Source organism: Apium graveolens, chromosome 3, assembly GCF_009905375.1.
Source record: "Apium graveolens cultivar Ventura chromosome 3, ASM990537v1, whole genome shotgun sequence".
In the NCBI taxonomy this organism is placed as follows: Eukaryota; Viridiplantae; Streptophyta; class Magnoliopsida; order Apiales; family Apiaceae; genus Apium; species Apium graveolens.
This window is the reverse complement of record NC_133649.1, coordinates 19,526,888-19,545,958: the sequence shown is the minus strand read 5'-3', so window position 1 is coordinate 19,545,958 and position 19,071 is coordinate 19,526,888. Positions and strand designations below refer to the sequence as shown.

Sequence of the window (19,071 nt, the reverse complement as noted above, 5' to 3'; positions counted from 1 at the left end):
AAGAGTATGGAGAAGCTGGAATCCAATTTGGTTGAAGGATTGCTAACATATGTGGACTCGAAGGATGATGAAAGTCATCCGTCAGATAATCAAAAGGATTATCCGTCGAGTGACAAAGAGCCACATCCGTCGGTTGTGAGCAAACCTTTGAGCAAAGCCAAACTTTCCAAGTTGAATGAAAAGTATGGATCAGTTTCCAAAAACTTTGTTTCAAGAGAATCAAGTCAAGTGAAGAAGGAGAAGAAAGTGAATGTTGGTCATATGTCCATCAAGCAATTGAATGACAGATTAGAAAATATTGAGGTTAAAACAGAAACTAAAAAGAAAAACAATAGAAATGGGAAAGTAGGGATTAACAAACATAACAACTACACACCTGATAAGTATGCTCCAAGAAAAAATCGGTGTTAAGTTTGGTAGTGTTAATCATTTGTCTGTTAATTGCAAACTTGCCATGCCTACTTCTACATCTGTACCCTCTCCTTTTCCCAACATGAATTCCATGCCTTCTATGCCTATGAATGATATGTCTGCTCAGTATATGAATGCACAATTTGCTAATATGCCATTTTTACCTAATCCTTATTATGCTGCATTTAGTATGCCACAAATGCCATTTAGCATGCCTTACTGGAATAACATGTTTGCAATCAGCATCCCTTTTCCTGTTAATCAAAATGTGCATGATATTTCTGTTCAAATGACTGGTTTCAAAGGTCCAACTTAAATGACTAAGGATGAATCAAAAATTTCCAAGTCAAATAAGATCAAACCTAAGAAACCAAAGAAGAAAGCTAACAAGGCAGGACCCAAGGAAACTTAGGTACCAAAATCAACTTGATTTGGTTTTGATGTGTGCAGGGAAATAGAAAGAATCTTTGGTACCTGGATAGTGGTTGTTCAAGACACATGACTGGAGATTTTACCCTGCTCATAGAGTTCAAGGAGAGTTGTCCCAAGTATTACTTTTGGAGATGACAGCAAGGGTTATACTGTGGGATATGGCTTGATTTCAAAAGACAATGTCATCATTGAAGAGGTTTCCCTAGTGGATGGTCTCAAGCACAATCTGTTGAGTATCAGCCAGCTTTGTGATAAGGGCAATTCAGTAACCTTCAATTCAGAAGCCTGTGTTGTGATAAACAAAAGAAGCAACAAAGTGGTTCTCACCGGAGTGAGAAAAGGAAATGTGTATCTAGCTGACTTCAACTCATCTAATACTGAATCTGACACTTATCTTCTCAGTAAAGCAAGTCAAGATGAAAGTTGGCTATAGCACAAGAAGTTATCCCATCTAAACTTCAAGACCATGAATGAACTTGTCAAGAAAGAACTGGTTAGAGGCATTCCTCAAGTGGAGTTTTCTAAGGATGGATTGTGTGTTTCCTGCCAAAAGGGAAAGCAGATTAAAGTATCATTCAGAAAGAAGCTTGATTAAACAATTGAAGAACCTATGTAATTGCTACACATAGATTTATTTGGACCAGTCAATGTGTTGTCCATTCCAAGAAAAAGATTTTGCCTAGTAATTGTAGATGATTTCTCAAAGTTCTCTTGGACATATTTCCTAAAGTCTAAAGATGAAGCTAGTGAAATCATCATCAATCACAAAAGGCAAGTCAACAATCATCCTGATTTTAAAGTAAGGAGAATCAAGAGTGACAACAGAACTGAGTTCAAGAATTCTGTGATGAGATCATTTTGTGAAGAGAATAGGATAATGCATGAGTTTTCTACAGCTAGAACTCCACAACAAAATGGAGTAGTGGAAAGAAAGAATATATCTCTTATTGAAGCTGCAAGGACAATGCTTGAAGAATTAAAGTTACCAACATATTTTTGGGCTGAAGCTGTGAACACTGCCTGCTACACTTAGAATATTTCCTTGATTAATTAAGCAAAATGTATGATACCCCAACAATTGTTCAAGAACAAGAAACCAACTCTGAATTTTCTTCATATCTTTGGTTGCAAATGTTTTATCTTAAGGAATCAAACTGATCAACATGGGAAGTTTGATGCTAAAGCACATGAACGAATTTTTGTTGGATATGCTGTGGGAAAAGCATATAGAGTCTACAATCTTAGAACCAACATTGTTATGGAATCAATACATGTTGTGTTTGATGATAAAAAGATTGAAGGACTGCAAGATGAAGATTCTCGTGAAAGCCTCAAGTTTGATAATGTGGAGATGGTTAATGATGACAGTGATGATGAAAGTGATCAAGAAACAATGAATAAGGATAATGCAGAAAAATCTACAACTAATGAAGCACATAATTCAACATCTGTTGAGTTATAAAATGATTCATCCATCGGGAGACAATCTGCCTTATCTGTCTGGAGACAATCAGCTTCATCCGTCGGAACACAAAGTGCACCATCCGTCGGGTCATCAAGAGAAGCTGGAAGTCAGAATATATCACTTACAGAAAGCTCTCCTTTCTTAAATCAAATATTTACAAACTCAGGGGGAGTTTCTAATAATCAAAACTCAGTCTCACATGAAGACAACAATGATGCCTCTTCATCTAGAGCTAATCTACCTCAACAAAGAAAATGGATTAAGGATCGCCCTTTTGAGCTTATCATTGGTGATGCATCTTCTAGAGTTCAAACAAGGAGAGCAACTTAAGAAGAATGTCTATGTAGCAGCTTCATATCTAAGGAAGAACCAAAGAAGGTAGAAGAAGCTTTGTTGAATCTTGATTGGATTTTAGCTATGCAGGAAGAGCTAAACCAATTTGAAAGGAATAAAGTATGGAAGCTAGTAGCCAAGCCTAAAGGAAAGAATCCAATTGACACCAAGTGGGTATTCAGAAACAAGATGAATGAAAATGGCATAGTAGTCAGGAACAAAGCTAGATTGGTTGCTTAGGGCTATTGTCAACAAGAAGGAATAGATTTTGATGAAACTTTTGCTCCTGTTGCAAGACTTGAAGCCATCAGAATTTTTTTAGCCTAAGCAGCTCATGCCAATTTCAAGGTCTATCAAATGGATGTCAAAAGTGCTTTTCTGAATGAAGATTTGGAGGAGGAGGTCTATGTTAGTCAGCCTCCTGGTTTTGAAGATCTAAATTTCCCAAATCATGTCTACTATCTTTTGAAAGCACTTTGTGGATTGAAGCAAGCATCTAGAGCCTGGTATGACACTTTATCAAAGTTTCTTTTGGAAAATCACTTCACAGGAGGTACTGTTGATAAAACTTTATTTTTTAGAAATGTTAATGTCTCTAGTATACTTGTTCAAATTTATGTAGATGATATGATTTTTGGCTCTACAGATGAAAAACTTTGCAAAATGTTTGCCAAATTGATGCAAAGTAAGTATAAAATGAGCATGATGGGAGAATTAGCTTACTTTCCTGGTTTACAAGTTAAGCAACTTAGTGATGGAATATTCATTAGTCAAACTAAATACATTCATGATCTTTTAAAGAAGTTTGATCTAATGGATTGCACATTTGCAAAAACTCCTATGGCCACTACAACTAAGCTTGGATTAAACACTATTGAAAAGTCTGTGGATGTTTCAAGTTATAGGGGCATGGTTGGCTCACTTCTGTACTTAACAGCTAGTAGGCCAGATATAATGTTTGCTACTTGTCTTTGTGCTAGATTTCAGGCTGATCCTAGAGAATCTCACCTAGTAGCTATTAAGAGAATTTTCAGATCTCTCAAGAGAACACCAAAACTTGGCATTTGGTACCCTAGAGTTTCTAGTTTTGATCTAACTTGTTATTCAGATGCAGATTATGCAGGTTGTAGTATATACAGAAAAAGTACAACAGGAACCTGTCAATTTCTAGGGAACAAGCTTGTGTCCTGGTTCAGTAAAAAGCAAAATTCAGTTTCTACTTCTACAGCTGAAGCTGAATATATTGCTGCTGGTAGTTGTTGTGCACAGATTTTGTGGATGAAAAACCAATTGTTGGACTATGGTCTACAAGTGGAAATAATTCCCATTTTCTGTGATAACATGAGTGCAATTGCCATCACTGAAAATCCAGTGCAGCATTCAAGAACAAAGCACATAGATATCAAGTACCACTTCATAAGGGAACATGTGATGAATGGTACTGTGGAACTTCTTTTTGTTTCAAGTGAAAAGCAACTTGCAGACATATTTACCAAGCCACTTGATGAATCCACCTTTTCAAGGTTGGTAAGTTAGTTAGGTATGCTTAATTATTCTTGAATCATTTCAGATATTTTGTAAGTTGAAATGCAGCCAGAAACTTAATTGAATTTTCTGCTTTGGATGAAATTTTGGCTAAGTCAAAATTCACATCCGGACGGATGCTCAATATCCATCGAGTTTGATCATTCGTCGGTATATTAATTATTACTATAATTAATTATTTTCTGGAGTATTTTATACCTCGACGGATAACTGATTTATCCTCATCCGTCGAATTGTCTCAATCCTAGCCGTTAAAACTCTGGACATTATCCTTCGAGTATACTTACAGTTGTAAGCATGACATGATGGATAAGTGACAGAATTTTTATAGTTTATTCATTTTTAAACGGCTATTTTGGGTAATTTTCATTGGTCACTTTATTTACTTTATTATTTTTGACAGTCTATTTCTGAGAGAGTATAAAAGCAGAATTCACTTTTATTCAATTTTTTTATCACTCTCAATTTTCAATTGCTCTAACTTCTTTCTTCTCAAAAGCAATCACTCTCTCTGCAAATTTCAATCTCTAACAATGGCACCGATCGTCAAAATCATGTCTCAAACTGGGTACATCTACGAAAAGAAATATTTCATAGCTCTAGTGAACAAGGAAATTCAACAGTCTGGAAACTATCACAAAATGATGGATTTTGTGAAAGTCTGCAAACTTAACTATGCTATGTTGGAATCTCCCACCATCTACTGTGAGGTTGTAGAGGAGATATGGACAATTGCAGTGTACAACTCAACTGATAAGACCATCACATTCACTCTTAAAGGTAAGCAGTTTTGCATTAACAGTGATATTGTCAAAGCATGCTTTAGAATTCCTGATAATACTGTTACTGCTCCACACACAGACACTGATATAGTTAACATGCTTAATTCCATGGGCTATGCACTCACTACCTCTAAATTAAGTGAAATTAGAAGGTTGGGCCTTAGGAAAGTATGGAGTTATCTGTGTGATGTGGTAACTAAATTGTTTTCTGGTAAAATTAGCAACTTTGATTCTATTAACATATCCATGCTTAACATGTTTTATATGCTAGTTACTGATAAGTACTTTAATTTCAGTGACTTGGTTTTGTTTGAGTTAGGCTTTAAGTTAGGAAAACTCAACAAGTGAGGTAAAAGTGTCTATTATGCTAGATTTTTCATGATGCTTGCTAACCATCTCATTGAGAATATTGTGATTGAGAACCCAACCAACAAGCTAAATTGTTGGGTTCAAGAAAGAAGAATAATTGCAGATCTTAACAGAGCAGACCACCACAAAGAGGTGCCCCTCTTCTATTTCCCAATCATGGAGGGACCTCATGTAAGTGAGGTAATTTCTATTGTCTCCACTCTTCCAACCTAACACATTTCTTTGCCTTCAAATGTAGCCATGACATCTGTGTCAATGACCAAACAGATGCCTACCTAAGCTACTAAATCATAAATTTCAAAAACCAAATCTAAGAAAGCCCCCTCTGGTTTCTTTCATAAGAAACCAGTTGCAAAATTCACTAAACAAAAAGAGGGGAGTGTGACGGTGGGTGAGAAAGGTGAGCGACAGGGTGAAAATCAAAGAAACCCTAAGGATAAGGCTGGAGAGAAGAGAGTACCCAAACCTAGCCACACGACAGTTTCCCAACAAACTGTGGTTGTTAATAAGGAAATAAGCTCAGTACTAGTTTCATCCTCCCAAAAGGATGTCACTATTGAAACAAGCTCCCAATCACGAGCACAGACCAAAAGGGGTAGGGACACTAGCTCACCACAAACTTATGCCAGAAAGAAAAGATCAAAAATCCTTGGGGATGCACAGGGCACACACACAGTGCAAACTGGTGCTAAAGACCCAGTCACTGCACCATCTCAAAGTCAGATTGATGTGGCTCCAATAAATGTGGGGTCACAACCAAAATCTCTTATAATTGAAGCACCAGATACATCAAATTCTCCCACACACTCACTGGATGTTGACATGATAAATACATCACTTCCAAATTCTCCATCTTTAACTCTCTTAGAGAAGTCAAAAATCCAAGCAAGTGAGTATCATCTTTTAGATGATTTGTTGGCTCACTTGCCATTTCTTTCTGAGACTGTTGAAACTTATGTGCCTAAATTATCATCAATCTGTACAGAGTCTATAATAGTCTCCACTCCAAACTTATTTATTTCTTCTATCCCGATGGATATTCATCATCCGTCGAGTAGTAATTATATCCCGACGGATAAGCCTAACAGCAGTCATCCGTCGGATAGCCAAACTACTATCCCGATGGATATTCCTCATCCGTTGGGTGTCTCTGCACAACTTAAAATTTCTTCAATTCTCACAAGTGCAGAAGACTTAGTAGTAATACAATCACTCTTAAGACTGAGGGAAGGGAGTGAATTGAGTGAGAGTTTGGGTTGCTCCCAGGAAAAAGGAGAGAAAAAGAGTGAACAAATGCAGTTCATTTCTTCACCGGCAACAGTGAGTGAGAAGAGTCCCACCTTAGATGGTGAAGGTGAGGGTGTGAGGGTGGGGAGCCAAGGGGAGCCCTTGATGCAAAAAAGAGAGAGAAATTGAGAGAAATGCAGGTAAAGGAGAAATAAGGATGGACATCATTGTTAGTGAGTCAATGAATGCCAATGATGCAAACATAGAGAGACTATCTCAGCATGATCAAGCTGTTATAGGTTCCATCTCTTTGGATGCTGAGGAATTTACTCATCATGTTCCAACATATTAAATTTTGGCTGGACAGGGAAATAAAAATGCAGAAAGAATGCTGAACTTGGTACATACCACCCAGTCAATGCAAAGAGCTAAAGATGTCATCATAGTTATGCCACCTAGAGCTGATGATGATGTTGACTATGAGACTGAGGAATCTGCTGATTTCTTTGGAGATGATGGTAAAAATGAGGAGCTCGTGGACATAGGGGGAGAAGCAGGCACCAGCACTAGATCTGGCCTTCCTTCATGGGCATTTTCCAAGGACTGTGATCTCAACATTTTAAGGTCACTCTCGTTCATCAAATTCAGGAAATACACAATGCTATTCAATCTACCACAGATGTAGGCACCAGACAACTCTTACAGGCACATCTAAATTCTCTACAACTGCATCAAATCCAAGGCCTCCAACACAACCAGGATATCACTTCTATCAAGACAGAGATCAATGAAGTAAAGAAGGATATTTATGAAAGAATAGATGTCAAATTTCCAGAAGCCACAATGCTTGATATTAAAAGACAGCTAAGGAAGAACACTGATCTTGCAACCAAGATGGATTCATTGGATAAAAGAATGACTGCTATCGAAGCCTCTCTAACAGCTATACATCTACATCAAGCACAACAAACAGACTTGCTTCAAAATCTAGTGGCAGCACAAACCTCTTCCTCTACTCAACTTGCTGATAACAAAAAGCGGGAGAAAGAATGTGTTATTATCCCAGTCAGTCAAGAGGGATCAAGGAGTAAGGGGGAGCAGAAAGTGCTAAACATCCAGGTCAGCAAAGTAATTGTGCCGATAATTGCTTTCACAAAGCCACCAACCATGGACAATATTGATATCATAAATCTGGCAGCAGCAAAACTAAACAAAGATAACAAACTGCTAAAGATTGATGTAGCAGCAGCTGAGAAGGAGTTGAAAGAAAAGTGGAGAAATATAGATGGAGAAATTCAACAAAAGTTTGGGCCAATTCAGAAGCCAGACAAAAAATTTATTCATCACTCTCAAGTCAAGAACATTTCTGTGAATGAAATGAGTATGAATTATCTGGAAAAGGCCAAACATCTTGCATCAAATCTCCAAAAGCAGATTTCATCATGAAGCCTAAAAGAAACTATTCAAAGTTTTCAGACAAGAATCATATGGATACTGTGTATGAGACACCTGGGCCTGATGAGAAGAAGCTGCTGGCTAGGTCAATTGCATTCTACAAAGATCTAGCTGATTCAACACTCAAAAGAAGATTAGCCAAGATCTACATAAATGGTAAGAAAATTTGTGTGGTGGTTGGATACCCCATATTTCTGGAAGCTAAGAAGGAAGAGAAAGAAAAAATCAGGCAAGAAAAGAAGCAAGCTGCTCTAGATGCTAAAAAGCTTAAACAAAAGAAGAAGCAAGCTGTTATCTTGGCCAAGCTTCAAGCTATAAAAACCGCAACAGAAATTCCTGTACAACCAACTGTAATTGCCGAACCTAAGGATCAGAAAGTAAAAGAAGAACCCCAGCAGAAAAGAAAATTCAGATACAAACTCCATTCCAATAGGAAATTGAACTTTAATGATGAGAAAAAGGAAGACCAAATTCCAAAAAAGCCTACAACTACAACTCAGACATCAAAACCCTCAGGTATTTGAAAAATTCAAGGTGGTTGATCCAACAAAGAATATTCATGGTGAGGCAATTGTTCCTAAGGATGAGCCAGTAAACTGGGATAGTTTGCCAATTCCTAAGCTAAATTTACCTATCTTCAAGACAAAGAAGACAAAGACAAGAGCTAGCAAGAAAGTGAATCAAGTGATTCTCAAATCCAAGACCCTAGTCAAATTTAAATCCACAGTCAACAAAAGAGATATGTTGTACATCTGTGACATCAAAGAGTTTTCTGACATTAACCTCTACCTAGATGAATTGGAAGAAGTTAGAGGAATTGATGCTCACAGACATCTCCCTGAAAGACTGATATTCAAATACAAGGGAAGAAAAGAGGTCATATGACCACTTCACAGGATTCTTCTAGAAAGCCAATATGTGCTAATAAAGATCTACTCATCTTTTAAAAAGAACTTTGGATACCATGTTACTGCTAAAAGACTAGTTCTAAAGAAGATATAGGAGCTGAGGAGTAATAGAGCCAAAGATGCACTTCCAAAAACTTTATCTATTCCCTTCACAGGAAAGAGAGTGCATTTGAGGCCTTATTGGTTGATGGAATTCATGGATGAAAAGGGAGTTAGAAGATTTTTTAGATTGGAGGACCAATTGAGTATCTCTAGCAATGAGACTCTATTGAAAATGCAAGGAATGCTAGATCTCTCATAAGCTGATGAAGTTGAATTCCACGGACAACTCCAGAACCAGATTGAAGAGAACAACAGGAGGCTTGGGAAGAAACCTAGATAATCAAGGAAATAGACTTATCTGCTCAGACTAGAGGAGCACCTTGATAATGATTGTGAGTTATTCTTTGTATACTTTGTATTGTTCAATTTTCAGTAAATATTGCAACACTTATCAGTTTTATCTACTATTTTTAATCTGTATTCTTAGAAGTATTTTGTTATCATCAAGTTTCTCTTAATTTATGGCTACAATTCCAGTAGACATAAATTGGGGGAGATTGTTAGGAATGTATTGTAAACTTGGTGATAAATTATACAAAACACCTTAGTAGATTTTACTTAGTGAATTTTATAGCACTCGACGGATGATCAAATATAGTCCTGACGGATGATTCAATATAGTCCCGACGGATGATGATTTGATATACATCGAGTGAGTAGCTTATGTAACAATAAGTATTGTAGCACATTTCTGCAAATAATTTTGTGTAGATTCTGTAGTAGCATATGAGTCATGTTGACTACTAGTAGATATGCAGAATAGGTTGATTAATTGTAAATATGAGATGTCTTGTAATTCTGCATAAATGAAATGGAGACAAGTGTCAAATAGCTACCCGGTGGATGATCAACAAAGCTATCCGACGAATGATCAACAAAGACACCTGACGGATAACAAGCATGTACCCGACGGATGATCAATTCAAATATCTGTTGACAGTGACAACACATTCACATGCGTTGGATGTTTGCAAAAGGAATGTGGCAGCCTGTTTAGTAGGAAATTGAGAACAAAGAAACATTAACATTTTCATGCTATTATGAAGATATTCAAAGATGTTGGAATAGAGTAATGAAGTAGCATGGAGTTAGACTTGATAGGTTTTGTTTTATTATCCTGTCTTATTGCCATGTAAATTTGGTGATATATAAACCAAGTGTAGCAAGCAGATATACAACAACAACTATCAAACTAAGCAAAACACTTTTAGAAGAGAAATAGAAAAAACTGTCCTTGTCAAAAAATTCTCTGTAGTTTGTTTGTTCACTTGTAAAGTAGCTGTGAGCCAATTTGAGCTTCATAGAGTTCTTAAGTCAATATGAGATTTGCATGATTTTATTGAAATAATGATATTTGTGAAACATTTTTTACAAGATAACACGTTTTAGAAGATATTTTATTTGCAGAATATAAATGAACTCCGAGGACTCCAATTAAAATGTGGACTCTATAGAACTTTACTCTATATAATAATGTTTATATTATACAAGATTAATAACATTATATTACAACACCGAGGGCATATGGGTGGATCAACCCAATGGACAAAATTACAACCATTATAATCATATACACGTCCAACAAATTGATGTCCATAATTATTATTTTTATTAGTACATGATGTTCACAATTAATTGTCCAAATGAGCACAACATCTTCACCAGACATTCAAAGTAGAGCAATACACTTTTCTCTTTTTATACTCTCATATTATATAGCTATTATGTTTTAAATTGGAAGAAATATGGGTGAAGGAGGAAAGCAAACAGGAAGGGAAACATATAAAGTGAATTATCTCACTTAGTTGAGAATTGAGATACACAATGTGATTAATTAATAATTTAGATATATAAAGTGCAGCAAGTGTATACTTTAGATATACAAAATACAAAATGCAATTAACTCATTAATCAACTGAATCGTTAATATCTGGCGGGTGTTCTTTAATCTGCATGGATGATTGGTATTAGTTTATCAACTTACAAGCAATTAAGAGATTATATACTTGTTGAGTTGGTTTGATTTGGGTTGTGAATTATTAGTGAAAAAGGAAAGCAGAGTGAGCTGTTACTTTTTGTATTACTATATGTCTATATGTATGTTTTTAATATTATAAAGTACAACAAACCATTGAGGAGAAACGCGTAGAGAAAGATAGGAAGCAATTGACACACCGACAGAAATCACAATAGCAAGAAATGGCCACGTTAATTTATGGGCTGTTTTAGGCTTTGGCTCTCCTTCAAAGCCAACAATATCATATTTCTCTATTTATTTGTATAGCATTAAATTAGTAGCCATGCACGGGTCTTTATTAATATTTTATATTATTTAAAATTATAATATTTTTTTTGGATCATTACCTTATCAGTAAATTTGTAAATAATAATATAAATATTTGTTATTGCCGGGATTCGAACCTCAATCTTGGGTAGTGTATAAATAATAATATAAATATTTGTTATTGGTTGGGTTTGAACCTGGACCTTTAATATTGTATAAATAATAATATAAATATTTGAAACTCGGGAGCTTAAATAATGTATATTATTTTTGTATTTGAATTTAACGGTGCTGATCACTAGATTAAAATATTTGACGGTCTAAATGTAGATAATCAAACTAACCAAAAAAAGCATTGCAAATTATAATTCAATTTCAGTTATTATAATATAGTATAGATATTATAGATATAGATATTATAGATATCCACAATCAATATAGATATCCACAATCAATAAAAAGGATACTAATGCTACTATTATGAATGCCTTAAAACATGATATTTTTTGTATTCCTTTTCCTAGTTGTAGATATGTCTACCTTATAATATTGGTGTGCATAGTTTATATTGAAACATCACTGTATCATTTTGGATCTATCTGTCCCGTTGAAATGAATCGTCCACCCAATATTTGCTGCGTATATTAGTTTTTTATATTTGTATATCGTGTCTCGTTTTTATTTATACGTTAGTGCTTTTTTTAGTGATGATACAAGGTTAATCGACAATTTCAATTACACAAATAATGAAGTAACTATTGAGTACTGGCTACATCATTTGTATGATCTAGCCTTTCATATGTAGTTTTATAAAAGAGAATACTCTTTGCTCCTGAAATAAGTTTTCTTTGATTTTTAGTTTATATAATTGAATTTCAATTAATTAATAATCGATAAAATAATAATTTTATTAAAATAATATTTTAACTTTATTACTTTAAAGAGATTTAACTTTAATTTACACATTATTCCCAAATATTTTGCACGTATCTTAAATTACGTGTATTTGATATTTGGTATTATTGATATTTACTTCGTCTCATTTTACTTATTCATATTGAGTTTTTTACGTAATTTAAGATAAACTGATCACAAAATTTCTTTAGTTTTTCTGAAAATTTGCTTTTTAAAATAGAAATTTAAGATTGAAATTTTTACTTACAATTTTTTTAAAAAATTAATTAACAAAAATTATACACTTACTACACTTTAAAATAGGTCCTAAAAATCAAAATGTATAAGTAATTTGAGATTAGAGCGTTATAAAGAGAGTATCTGCCAGCTGCCATTGTTCTAAAAAACGGAAATAGATATTATTTGCTAGAACAACTTTTTAGTAATTAATCAGATAATTGATGATTAATCAGATTAATTAATCAAGAGCATAATCGGATGTATTTAATAAAATATAAGAATATTTAATTTATTAAATTAAATATATAAAATTTTAAAAAATATAATAATTATTCAGATTATAAAATTAAATTAATAAAATATATTGAAATAATTAATCGATAAAATCGGTAATTTTTAGAATAGATCCAACTACGTGTCAATGGAATGGAAGTGAGGAAATTACCAAGGCTACCCCAGCCATCTACCCTCTTTAACAATGTACTCCTACTTAAAAGTCTTAACCTAATATTGTTGTGTAATTATGATTACGTTTTTAATATTCACCAACCATATTCATGGTTTCTATGAATTTATGCATATGGACCTCTGACCAAATAATATTCTCTGTTCTACGTCTGTACTTGTTATTTGCGTGCTCTGTCCCGTCATTATTTTTAACGTTACGTCTTTGGTAGGCTCTGCGTTTATATATGGTACATTAATTTTTTTGGCTAATTGTTTATTCAAGGCAATATCGGTGTACAAAACTACTAATAAATTTGACTAACAGCTTACCTAATGAAAAAACTAATAATTGTATTTACGATTTGTTTAGTTGCCGACAGTCTAAATTATTTAGCAACTTTGTTTTTTTAGACGGGGAAGCGATTTCTTATCATTATTCAGAAGACAATAAAAAAGTTAAATAGACTGACCAGTCGAAGGGATGCAAATAAGTACACTCTTTTGAAATGTGATGCTGAAAGGGCCGAAGGGCCCTAACCGACGAATTGTGTGTGCTATAAACGCAAAATTTTGAAGCACCGTTCCGATTTTAAGAGATTATAATCTTATTATATGAATCCTTCTAAATATATTTGATACTATTTTGAAGCACTATTTGAATCGAAAAGGTTGGCCCAGGGAGGAACTACGGTAGACCGAAGGGAGCCCTGATTCCCGCCAACTGCGGAATAATCCCAAAATTTTAATATAAAATTTTAAAATTTACTATCAAAATTTTTTTTGGTCCCCCTAGATTTAAAAAAAAAATTGAAATTGAGAATTGATTTGTACAAAATTTTATTGATTTTGTTAATTATTTCATTCAAAATAATATTGATTAGATGGAAATCATGGAATTTGTTCATTAATCTTAATAATTAATAAATAAACATTTAAGATAAAGATAGTACAATTTGAAACAAAAAAAAGATGCTTAAAACTAAAGTCTAAAAACAGAACATACTTGTTCAGTTGTTCTGCTCCGGTCCCAAAACCCCCAATACACACTATACATACAAGTTACAAAATTACAATCCATAATATCATCTCTCTTTATCTACTCTACCTTTGAATATAATCCGTAAATATGAGTATGAGAAAAGAGATTAAATCTTATTTTCAACCCAAGAAGAAGCAAAGAACTACTTGTGAAGATGAAGAACCTTCTGTCGCCTCAATTGAAGTCACTGGAGATGGAGTTGAGCCTCTGATTTTTGGTGGGATAAACAGAAACTCCGAGCAAAATCCTCAAAATCCAGAGATTGTTAATGAAGGTATTGATTCTGAGAACACTAATGAAATTATTGATTTCAATTCGTTAGTACGTGATCCTGGTTTGCGGAAACAAATTGAGACTTATCATCCAAATAAAAAAGATTTAATTAGGAGAGCATACATTGATCTTGACTCATATCAACCTGTGCAAGTTTATCCCTTCTCTGGTCCAGAAAATCATCCCCGTCGATTTCAAAAGAGTTGGTTTGATAAATTTCCTTGGTTAGAGTACTCCCCAGAAGAAGATGCAACATATTGTTTTTATTGTTTTCTTTTTGCTAAAAATCCATTAGGAAGGTGTGGTTCGAATACTTTTACTGTCAAGGGGTTTAACGGTTGGAGGAAAGTAAACAATAGAAAAGATTGTGCTTTAGATGTCATGTTGGGAAATGAGATGGTTCTAATTCAGCTCATAATTTTGCGGCTAAATATTATTATAATCTTGAAAATCAGCCTTGTCACTTGGAGAAGATAGTTGAGAAACAAAGTGCAGAAGAGATCAAACGAAATCGAATGCGTCTTAAAACATCGATAGATGCAATCAAATGGTTGACATTCCAAGCTTGTGCATTCAGAGGACATGATGAAAGCCGCAACTCGAAGAATCAGGGTAATTTTCTTGAGATTTTAAAACTTTTGACTTCTTACAATTCTCAAGTAGAAGAAATAATTTTAGATAAAGCCCCCAAAAATGCCAAATACACTTCACCAAAAATTCAAAAAGAACTTTTACATGTTTTTGCTAGGAAAGTGCAAGATTTAATTTGTGATGAGATTGATGATGCAAAATATTGTTTGATTGTGGATGAATCTAGAGATATTTCTAAAAGGGAGCAAATGGCTATTGTGGTTAGGTTCGTTGATAAAAGCGGCTTTGTGAGGGAGCGTTTCTTGGATTTAGTCCATGTTAAAGATACAACTTCTTTAACTTTAAAGACTGAAATATGTGATATTTTGTCTCATCATAATCTTAATGTCCAAAACATAAGAGGTCAAGGATATGATGGTGCCAGTAATATGCGTGGTGAGTGGAATAAGCTGCAAGCCTTGTTTCTTAAAGATTGTCCTTATGCATATTACATTCATTGTCTAGCACATCAATTACAATTAGCACTTGTGGCTGCAACAAGAGAAGTACCTCAGATTCACACTTTCTTTCAAAATATAGTCTTTATTATCAATGCGGTTACTAGTTCTTCTAAGCGGCATGATGAGTTGCAAGCTAATCAAATTGCTGAATTGAACATTTAAAGGAAATAGAAGAGATTCAAACAGGTAAAGGTCTCAATCAAATTGGAACATTACAACGTCCCGGAGATACTAGATGGAGTTCACATTTCACTGCTATATGTAGTTTGATAAGAATGTATGGTGCTACTCGCTCGGTTTTAATTGACGTTGCTGCTCAAGGGACAACTTTTTCTCAACGAGGTGATGCTTTAAGTGCTATTAAAATTTTAATGTCTTATGAATTTGTGTTTATTTTACATGTGGTTAAGGAGATAATGGCTATTACTGATCTACTTTGTCGAGCATTACAACAAAAGTCTCAAGATATTTTAAATGCCATGCATCTGGTTTCTACTACAAAGATGTTGATTCAAAATTTGAGAAGTGATGGTTGGGAGAGTCTCTTAGAAAATGTGAGATCATTTTGTGAACGACATACTATCTTGATTCCAGATATGAATGCTCCCTACTTTGATGTGATTAAATCTCTTCGTCGACAAGGAAAACAAAAGCAAATGGTGACAATGGAACATCATTACCGAGTAAAAATCTTTACAGCTGCCATAGATCAACAATTACAGGAGTTAAACAATAAATTCAGTGAACAAATGACGGAGCTTCTCATTTTAAGTGCATCACTAAATCCTATGGATGGTTACAGGTCTTTCAACATAAAGAACATTTGCAAGTTAGCTGAAAAGTTTTATCCAGAAGATTTTTTGGGAGATGAAAAAATCCATATACAGTGTGAACTACAACATTATGGGTTAGATGTTCTGGTTCATCCAGATTTGAAGAATCTGTCTACTCTTGGTGATTTATGTCATGGATTGGTAACCACAGAGAAAGCTGACATGTATCCATTAGTTAATAGACTATTAAGGCTTGCAACATCTGAACGAGTTTTTTTTAGCTATGAAAATTATGAAAACAAGTCTTCACAATCGAATGGAAGATGAATTTCTTAGGGATTATTTGATAGTGTATATTGAAAAGGAGATTGCGGAGATCATTTCTGTCGAGGAGATCATTGATTCTTTTATTTGATCAAAGAAAGGCGTGCACATCTCAAATAAATCGGTATGTTTTCTACTTTTATTTATTTTGTTCCCCCCATGTTAGATTCCGGTTCCGCCCTTGGGTTGACCGTATAATTTTGTGATTTATATTGACAATAATGAAATAATATAAAATATATAAATATCGTGTTTTTTTATTTTTGACAACAATAAGATGATATAAGTTGAAATAAAATGGCTCAAGTATATGCAATTTGAGTATTTCACAAACTCATCACATGTTCCAAAAAATTATGAATATCTATTTTTGCCTTTTAAACTAATTTAAGATTTAAATATATTTAATATGCAACTAAATTAGCACAAACTTCTCCATTTAAATTCATGACATTCTCATCATTCCTGGAAAACACATTATAAAATCAAGATCATACTTATATGATCATTGTGAAATAATATCGACCATTTTTGTATTCCTAACCTTTCATCGTGAAATACTATCATCAATTTTCGTGTCTCCATTTTCTGTAACTTGATATATAAAAATTATGAGATCATGTCTTGGTTTTTTGAAATCAAATCTAGTGTTTTTTTTAATAATTAGAACATGTCTCGATTTTTAATGTCAATATAGTTACAATGTCAATACCACTTATGGACTCAATAATTTATTCCTGAAAACTTGATATTTGTGTTTATGTTTATATTTCAAGAATATTATATGAACGAAATTTATCGTCAGTTATGTATTTATCTTCGTTTACAAAACACGACATGAAATACACAAAATTCATATACTTTTAATTAAATATTTTTTTTGTAATTAGATTAATATTTATATTAGACATGCATTTTTTTTGTTCTTTAATAATTCTATAATATTGAACTAATATGATTTAAATGAATAAATATAATTTATTTTGTAAATGATGAGCTAAAGATTATATTTATATTTATTTAATTATTTACTTATATTTATATTTGAAAATAAAATTTAAAAGGTTATCTCAAATAAGTTATTCAAGGTAATATAAATATAAGGTAATATAAAAATTAATACTCCTTCCGTCCACTGTGTCACATTTTTTATTTTTGAAAGTCCGATTTAGTACAGTTTGACTATGAATTAGAAATTATTTATCAATATTTTAATTGATTGAAGATTTTATATTGATACTATATATATAAAGTATTTTATAATATATTTCTTGTAACTTATATGCTTAACAATATTTATTAAATATTAGTTAAAATTAGGATTGTTAAAATTTTAAAAGTTAAAATAGAACATTATATTATATCCTATATATAACTTGAGTAAGAGAGTTTTGGTGGTACGGTTTGGTCCTCACCAGGGATGGGTTGCAGGTGCTAAAGTGTAGTACTTAATTTTTTATTTATTCTAATATACCATTATAATAGCTAATAATTTGTATAACAAACAAAATAGATAATTAATTAACAAACTGAACTATAAATATATATCTTTAAATGTTATAAAATAATAATAAAAATATTATATTATATATAAATATCTAATACAAACAACAATTATCTTAATAAAAATAAATATAAGTAAAAATTAAAAAAATTATCAGTTAATCAAGTTAAAGTAGATTAATCATTTTTTATAAAAAATTGAAATATGTTAGTTTGATTTAAAATATTTTTGAACAGATCATTTTATTTTTATCTTATAAAATAAGAAACACATTTAGATAATATTTAAGTATAAATATTACATGTGTTTTATTTGTTTTAAAAAATTTAGAGTACATTAATCCAATAAAACATAAAAACAAGGAAGAAATATAATTATAATAATAATAATAATAAAACTATTATCTGAAATTGAATGCAAATTTAACAAAATACATTATAGACTATATTTATTTAATTTATTATAATATTCCGTTATAATACTTAATAATTTGTTTAACAAACACGATAAGTAATTAATTAAGAAATTAAACTATAATTACACGTTCTTAAATGATATCAAATAATATTAAAAATATTATATATAATACAAGTAACAATTATTTTAATAAAAATAAATATAAGTAAGAACTAACAAATTATTTGTTAATCAGTTTAAAGTCGATCATTTTTAAAAAACAATTGGAATGGATAAGTTTGAATAAAAAATTTGTAAAAAGATAATTTCAATTTTTATTATATAAAATAAGAAACATATTTAGATTATTATATCCAATAATGAACTGAAATTTGAATTATAGTTGGGTTGCATGTGCTAAAGTGTAGGTAAAATAAGGGTGGGTTTTTCATTTATTCTAATATACTATTATAATAATAATTTGTATAATAAACAAAATAGAAAACTAATTAACAAATTGAACTATAAATATATATTCTTAAATAATAATAAAAAATATTATATTACATATAAATATCTAATACAAGCTACAATTATCTTAATAAAAATAAATATAAGTAACAAGAAATCATATGTTAATCAAGTTAAAGTAGAAACCTTTGTTTTATATAAAAAATTGAAATATGTTAGTTTGATTTAAAATATTTTTGAATTTTTATTTTGTAAAAGGCAAAAATTACAGATTGTCTTTTAAAAATTTAGAGTACATAATTTTAT

The 19,071-nt window shown here is 32.3% G+C and overlaps 1 pseudogene; it reads left to right on the top strand.

The window, feature by feature from the left end:
• Positions 1 to 14,020: 14,020 nt before the first annotated feature.
• LOC141713960 (uncharacterized) lies at positions 14,021 to 16,485 on the top strand (annotated as a pseudogene).
• The last annotated feature ends 2,586 nt before the right edge of the window (positions 16,486 to 19,071 follow it).